The 9,068-nt window shown below is 29.9% G+C and overlaps 1 non-coding gene across 1 annotated transcript; it reads right to left on the reverse strand.

The window, feature by feature from the left end:
* Nucleotides 1–1,592: 1,592 nt before the first annotated feature.
* Nucleotides 1,593–1,699, reverse strand: LOC111878801 (small nucleolar RNA R71). The gene has a single exon (XR_002845940.1). It is a non-coding gene; the product is annotated as a small nucleolar RNA R71 (small nucleolar RNA).
* Between the last annotated feature and the right edge of the window lie 7,369 nt (nt 1,700–9,068).

Here is a 9,068-nt window from a genome sequence, read left to right on the forward strand (position 1 = left end):
CACATATAACAACAAAATTATACACATAAACAACAATATACTTAATACACTCAAACCATACTTGTATTATTATCGTGTTTATGAAAGGTAGTATACACTCACTTGATCGGAAGATGATCGGACAGCACTACGACTTGCAGAAGTAGTAATCCTCAGCAGATCTGGAAGATCTCTACAAAAATCGAACTTCTCGCGGGCAGAGCTTCGGCTCGGGAACCGCACTTCTCGGGATCTTCGGGATCTCGGGACTTGCTTCGGGGCTCGAGAATAATACCGGGGCTTCGGGGTATTTCTGGCACGCAAATCGATGCAAAACGGGAGAGAGAAGAGAGAAAAATAGCAAAGGAGTCGGCTGCCCTCGCATCCTATTTATAAGAGGCTGGAGCCTCGGAGTACGCGGGGCGTACTGCGTTACGCGGGGCGTACTGCCTCAGAATCATCATTGCTTACGTATCCGAAGAACTCGAGTGCGAGGCGTGTCATGCTTCGCTGTACGCGGGGCATACGCTAGTACGCTGGGCGTACTTCGGATGAGTCCGATGACTTCTCTTCGGATAATGCCGGATTTAATAATTAAATTTAATTATTAATTATTTAATAAACTTCTAAAATTCATATCTTCTTCATATGAACTCCGTTTTCGATGCTCTTTATATCCACGCGTAGGTGAGACTACGCTCTACAACTTTCGTTTAGACTCCATCGGCTACTTTTGATTTATTTTTATTATTTATTTTTAATAGGCCGGGACAGAAAAACTTCGTTATAAATTCATAACTTCTTCGTTTGACGTCCGTTCTCGCCTAACTTTTCACCGCTTCGATACCAACAACGAGACCTTCGATCCTCATTTAGATTGCTTCAGCTAAAAACTGCTCGATCTCAAATCGAGTATTTCAGGTTGCATACCACTAAGTCGAAACTTCGATAAGTCATAACTTCCTCATACGAAGTCAGATTTGGGCGTTCTTTATATATTCGGAAACCTCGTTTCCACTACTACAACATTATCCAAAGATATCAAGTTTATTTTACACTTTAATTTTGACGCTTATTTTTATTCTTCATTAATCAAACCACATAATTAAGCAATTAAGCACAAAACACATAATACTCAAATAATACACTTCTATTATTTCAAAACGGGTTACAAAGGTTAACCTAGACTATTATATCAACATTAATGACAAGCCCATAAACACAGGCGTTACAGGGGACATTATGACCATGTAAATAGAAGAGTACAAGAGATATATGAGGAACGAAAAAAGATGGGGTCTTGATCCACCAAAAATCCCAACCACGACAAAGTTTGAACTTCCAGGGCACATTATTAATATGTTAAGGAACTACCTTCTTATGGGAAGGAGCATGAGGATGGTTATGAGCATATAGAAGAGGTGGTGGAGATTTTGCATTATTTTAATGCACCAAACGTGAGTGAAGATGCGATGATGCTTAGACTTTTACCGGTCACGTTGAAGGGTGAAGCAAAAGAATGGTTAAAATCACTTCCCTTTGGAGCAATCACGACATCGAATGATTTTAAGACCGAGTTCATCAACCAGTTTACCTCTCCTTCAAAAGCTGCAAAGCTTAAGAGAAATATCTAGAATTTTTAACAATTAGAAGGGGAGTCATTATATGAAGCTTGGGAACGTTACAAGAGATTGATACGAAATTGCCCTCAACATGACTTCAATGTGCAACAAGAAATCTTGATATTTTATGATGGAGTCAATGTGGGCACTCGTCAACGTTTACACTCGCAAGGGCCCATGACAAAGAAGAATCCGACAACAAATAAAGCTTTGATTGAAGAATTCGCTAAGAATTCAAGAGAGTATTATAACTCAAAGGAGGATTTCACTAGAGGGAATTCAAGTAAAGATGAAGGTCAAGAAACTATCAGCGCAGTAAATGCAAAGCTCGATGCAATGGAAGAAAAGATCACAAAAATGGGTGGATCAATTAAAGATAGATGTGGAGCTTGTGGGGGACCCCATTCTACTAAGGATTGTGAGGTGGAGTACAAGAGAGAACGAGATGTGAAAGAAATTCAAGAACTTAAGCATGATCTCTACCAAATTGAGCAAGTCCAATCAGAGAAAATATATGTTCTCGAGTCAATGTTATTTAGATTCATGGAAGCTAGCAAAAAACGACATGATGCTACAGACGCAATACTTAGAGAACAAAAGAATCTATTTTAAGTATTTGTACGCAAGTGGTGCAATTAACAAGGCTTGTACAAGAAAAGCTACCGGATTCACCTTCACGAAAAATCGAGTCAATCCAAAATGCTCAATCCATGGCCGTTGATACAGAATAAGAAGAAGATGAATTGGTGCATATGAAGGACCTTAAAGAGGAGTGTAATCAGTCACTCGAAGTAAAAAAGAAAGAAAGAAGAAGAAGAAGAGTATCGTGAAGCTTCCCAGTCGCCACGACGTGGAGGCAATAGTGCCACATCGTGGGCAATAAAAGAAGATTTGATTTTCATGTTATGAACATGCATAGTATGCCTCTCTATGGTCCCTCTTTTATGAACATATCGATTGGACATTATTCCAATAATGCTCATTTCACAATTCCATATTCTTATCACTATCCAAGATGTGATGGAATTCTGACTTAAAATGGATTAATCTCATGTGATATCAAGATTCAAAAGTCTCAAAGACTTAATCTTCGATATTATAGAATATCCCATTGGAACTTTGTTACTAGAAACAGTTCCATGGTAATGAAGGTTCAAATTCAAGATACAATCCTTGAACACCTTTTCTTGCATTAAAGTTTCCAACTCACATGTGGATTTTACAAGTATCTCTCATTATGGAAACATTTTCATATTCCCATATGACCATCAATTCTGATTAAGAATCATCTCAATCCATAGTCATGTCACTATGATCCCTCTAAACTAATAGCATACTTCTAATTGTCTGCAAGCAACCAGTCTTTTGGTATAACCTTAAAATGTTCTTGATAGTTATTTTAACAACTTTAGTAACACAAAATTCTAATCTTTCTCACAATGCTTTGAGCATTTGAAAAAAATTAGAATAAGTGAATATTATAGTAAATGTAATCGATCCTATATTCGAAGCATATGGAACTCGACTTATTATGTCTCAAATATGGATCTGATATATGTTCAGTCTCTTTCTATAATATTTTTCATATATCGAATCTCCTATGTTGAACCATTTCAACATGATATTCATTATTCATATACGTTTATGACTAAGTTCTATTAAACTATACGATCTAAACTTTTAGATTCAAAATAAAGTATGAGTGACCTCTCTCTTAAATCTACTATAGCAAAACAATTCCCAAACTTTGCAATTTGCAAACCGAAAACTTTGTTTCCTACAAACAATATTGTCAACATACAATACGAGCATACCAATTATGCTCCTACTAGCTTTGACATTTACCCATAAATTAACTGGACTTCTAGAAATCAATACTCTTGACTCTCTTATTGAAGTATAATTTTTTTTATGTGATGCTTTGATAAGTCTCAAACTAGACTTCTTAAGCTTATACACCTTCATTGGATAGCATGTGTGTGTGTTTAAACCCTTTCAGAACTTATAGATATGTCTTGAAAGTTCAAAGAATTCCTTGCCATTCCTCACAATTTGAAATATGAAAAGGGATGTTGTAATCTTATTGTGAATTTGAGAATGAAATTAACACATCCAATATCCATATTGATCTTTGTCTGATCTTATTATCTATCAACGAAAGCATCTCCTCACAATCATTCTCATGAATTAAAACGAAACCTTTGCTACCTGGATTTTACAGTGTATATGTTCCTATCCTAGTGAGTCTATAATTTCCATCCTACAATCATAAGACAAGGTTTAAGGCAAAACCAAATTTAAGTTTAGATTTCCTTTATGGACTGAACTTCTCTATTCTAAATTCCTTGCCCTCTGGCAGCACAAGGGCCTACTAGTGCTTCATTATGCCATATATATACTTTAATATGGCAGAAGCAAAGGGGTACAAGGAACAACAAATGCATATGTGAAATGCGACAAGCTTTCCATATCAATCGATGATTTGATTCAATGATATACAATCAATGAGACATAACAATTTCAATACTTGATATACATCAATAACACTTTGACACAAATGGCACAAAAGACATGATTTCTAATTAAACATTTTGGTAGATTTCAGGCTTTTAACCCCATCTAACCTTCTGCCAATGCCATAGAATAGAAGTCATTCTCTTACGAGACATGCTCTACATGGCCAGAGCTAGATACCAATACCACCGTGAATCTAAGTCCTTTCACTGATCACATGGCCAAAGGTAAAACTTTGCTACCATAATAGCGGAAATAATAACACGAGATGATAACATGGAAAACACATAGCACATATAACACATAACATAAAATTATTCAAATATATTGAACTCATAGTGAAATAAACGACGATTAAAGTATTAATTTGGGCAACACTTCGAATTTAAATATGACTTTCTGTGACGAACCCGAGGATTTTAGTTGAAAACCAGCCTTACTCGGGCAGAGTTTCAACTTGAAAATATAATTTTCTCGGGAACTTCGGGGCGTTGGGACTTGCTTCGGGTGTCGGGAATGATACCGGGGCTTTAGGGTTAAAAGTGACTTAAAAGAGAGTAGAGAGTGAGGGAATACATTTTCTAAACAAAAACCCGAAGGCTTTGCTTTCTATTATAGTGGCTGAAACTCACATTACGTTGGGCGTAAATTATGAGTACGCTTGGCGTACTGCTCTAATAGTCATACGTTGGGCATACAACTTAGTACGTTGGGTGTACCCTGATGAGTGGCATCAAACATGTTGAACCTGTGTGACACATGTCGTATGCGAAGAAGTTGTTGACGTGGCCGGCTCCGGATCACAAACATGAGTACGCTGGGCGTACACGGATTTTCCAAACTTCTAAAATCTATATCTTTCGAATACAAGCTTCGTTTTTGACGTTCTTTATATTCACGCGTAGGTGAGATTATACTCTAGAACTTTCATTTAGACTTCGTCGGCTAATTTGGATTTCATTTTTAATATTATATTTTTAATGGGTCGGGACAGGAAAAGTCCGTTTAAAATTCATAACTTCTTCATCCGATGTCCGTTTTCGTCTCTCTTTTTACAGTTGTACTACTATTTACGAGACATTCGATTCTCGTTTAGGTTGCGTTGGCTAAAAATCACTTGATCTTTATTTCGAGTTTTTAACTGTCTACTGCTATTCCGAAACTTAGAAAAATCATAACCTCCTCATACGAAGTCAGATTTGGACGTTTTTTTATGTAAATTCTCAGTTTAGCGAATACTAAAAATTTCGTTTAGATCGCTAAAGCTAAAAAGTAGTTTATCAAAAACGCACTTTTTACGTCATACTGCGTCGTGCCGGTTCTGTCGCGAAAGTTCAATAAGTCATAACTTCTTCGTTATAACTCAGATTTCGATGAGGTTTTCCCCTAAATGTTTCTAATGAGATTCTTTACAACTTTCAATAATATAATTTTACTTATTTTCAACTTTATATTTTCGTTAAATTTCAATATTTGACTTTTGTTTAGAATCTCATAAGACTTCCAATATTTTCCGAGTGATTCTAAACATAGTTTTACTTCATTTCTAGTAAAAACTAGCTGTTAGAACTCAACGCTCAAAATCACATAATATTTCATAATATTATTCATTTTTAAAGCTACATAACACGATAACTGAACGTGTATGTTACAATATTAAATACGATAAATATAAAAATCTTAAATCTAAAAGTCGAATTAACTAAAAGATGTCCAAAAACTATTTTTTTATAGTGACTAAAACTCAATTAAGTTGTTTTTAAATTAATTTATAATAACAATTAAAAATAACATAAAGTTGTAAATTAAATTATGTTACATTACAAACAATGGTTGATAATTTAAATAATACAGGAAACATTTTTTCTTTTACCATATCATTTTGAAACTCCTAACTCTTCATATTTCCACATAATATATTTAATTTATTAAATTGAATATGTTGTTAATTATAAACATTATCATAAAATGAAGACTTGTTGAAATATCAATATGGTATACTAAATTTGTTGACTTCAATATAGTGTTAAATGCATAACCTAAATTAATATATCAAACAAACTTAAAAATATAATGTAAAGTTAAAAACTAAAGTAATAAAAGTCCAACATATGTTTTTTGAAATAGTTGAAAGGAAATTACTAAATACGATAAATATAATAACTAAAATTCAATTAAGTTGTTTTTAAATTAATTTATAATAATAATAATAGTTAAAAATAACATGAAATTATAAATTAAATTATGTTACATTACAAATAATGGTTGATAATTTAAATAATATTCATGATGAAATTAAAACATCATCAAAAAATTAATTTTTAATAAATTATAACAATAGTTAATTAAAATACTGAGTAGTATAACTATTTTTTAGAAAGAGAACTTCCTTAACGAGGGTTTAATCCATCGATGCAAATATAAGGCTATGCATCATGCCCTGAATTAGTGCGATAATTTAAAAAAGGGGTCAATAATTTATTCATCATATCTTCCACATATCTTACTAAGTCACCAAAACTAATTTTATACACACGTAAAGCTTGAGTAGAGACCATTAAATCATTTGATTTTAATAAGTGTTATATTATTTATTGTTCAAGTTAATTATAATTTTGCATTAACTAAATGTTATTATTATTTATTGTTCAAATTAATTATAATTTTGCATTAACTAAATGTAATTATTATTTATTTAAAGTTAATAAAAATGACATAAATATTTTCAATAACGTATGATTACAAAAAATTTAACCGTATAATTTTATTTTGCACAACGCTCGGATATTCGTCTATCATATCATATCATACTATATTATAAAGGAAACATTTTTTCTTTCACCACATTCATTAGAAACTCTCATGCATTTTTCCTTTCACCACATTCATTTGAAACTCCCATGACTTTTCAATTTCTTTCTAATAATGATTATAAGGTTGTTAATAAGATTAAATAAATATCAAACGTAAAGTGTAATCATATATAAACTAAATTTCAATATTAAAAAAATATCTTTACTTCTACTTATAAAGTTATGTTTTTTAACTTTTTACATATTATACTTAATTTATTAGTTTTAATATATTGCTGGATGTAAAGCATTATCATTTTAAAGCTACAACTTTTGAACAATTTGTATAAAATATTTAAATTATAAATTTAAATATAACATTACATGACCAACTTAAATATAAATTTTAGTTTAACTTAAACAACCCAAATAATATTTTGTAAATATTTAAAAGTGAAAATTGTAGTGTCTTTCTAATAATGATTATAATTTGGTTAATAAGATTAAATAAATATCAGACCTAAAGTGTAATCATAAATAAACTAAGTTTCAATATTAAAATAATATAGTTACTTCTACTTATAAAGTTATGTTTAACTTTTATCATATTATACTTAATTTATTAGATTTAATATGTTGCTGTATGTAAACCATTATCAATTTAAAGCTACCACTTTTGAATAGTTTGGACAAAATACTTAAACTGTTAATATAAATATAACATTACAGTGTCAACTTAGATATAAATTTCAGTTCCACTTAAAAAACCCAATGAATATTTTGTGAATAATTAAAAGTAATAAATTGTAGTGTTAAATGCTAAACTAAATTATAATATCAATTTAACTAAGATATTTCCTAAAGATATTTGTATCATCAATAAAAGCTTTCAAATAAGTAGCTTAAAATAACTTACAATAACAATATTTAAAAATAACTCTATATAAATGATTATATTTTTACCTTTAAAATAAAAAAACAATGTCATGCTAGAAATTAAAACGTTATGAACAGATCAATTGGACATTAAAATCAAAAAACAATGTCTGATGTTTTAAATAATTATCATGATAGAAATTAAAACGTTAAGAAAATAAATTTTAAAAAATTAATTAAGAATAACAAAACTATAAATAACATTAAGTCATATATTATATTTAATTTTATTCATGAGTAACTCACGGGTAGAAGTCATTTAGACGGTTGAGATTATACAGTTATAATAAATGTACATATTATCATATAATTCAAAACAATTAATATAGTATATCAATTTACTATACGAATTATTATATCAAATTTAACAACAACGCTATTGTTATATTTAAATAAAACATATATCTGTAATGATGTAAACTATATAGGTGTTTCTGCGCAACGCGGGCGCATTCGCCTAGTATACTAATAAAATATAGATTTTTATTTGCACCACATGCATTTGAAACCTCCATGACTTTTTAATTTATTTCTAATAATTTTTATAAATTATTTAATAATGTTAAATCAATATAAAAACTAAATTCTAATCATAAATGAACTAAACTACAATGTTAAAATATTATATTTTACTTTTATTTATAAAACTATGACTTTAACTTTTTTAACATATTATAATTAACTTATTAGTTTAAATATGTTGTCGTATGTGGGCAACTGTCATTTTTTAAGTCACAATTTGTATATAATTAATGATTTTATGCAAAATAGTTAAATTATTTTTTTCAATATGATGTTAAACGTTTAACATATATCAAAATTTCCGTCAAACATGAAAAAAATTGAGAGACTATTATAGATAGTTAAATGTCATAAATTATACTGTTAAATCTAAACTGTAATCCTAAATTAACAAAAAAAAACCATGAAACTATTTTATATAATTATTAAGAATTTTCAAATAAGTAACTTAAAAATAACTTATAATAAGAATACTTAAAAGTAATATTATATAAAAATTATTATGCTATCTATATAAACGAAAACAATGTTTGTTGTTTTAAATAATTATAATAAAAAAACTAAAAATATTTATCAAATAAATTTTAAAAAAGTTCAATTTCTGAAACCAAATTAAAATAATTAAGAGTTTCTAAATATGTTATTTTAAATAACTTATAACAATAATAGTTAAAAGTAACATTATATACAAAAATTTTGTTGT

Source organism: Lactuca sativa, chromosome 5 (genome assembly GCF_002870075.4).
Source record: "Lactuca sativa cultivar Salinas chromosome 5, Lsat_Salinas_v11, whole genome shotgun sequence".
In the NCBI taxonomy this organism is placed as follows: domain Eukaryota; kingdom Viridiplantae; phylum Streptophyta; class Magnoliopsida; order Asterales; family Asteraceae; genus Lactuca; species Lactuca sativa.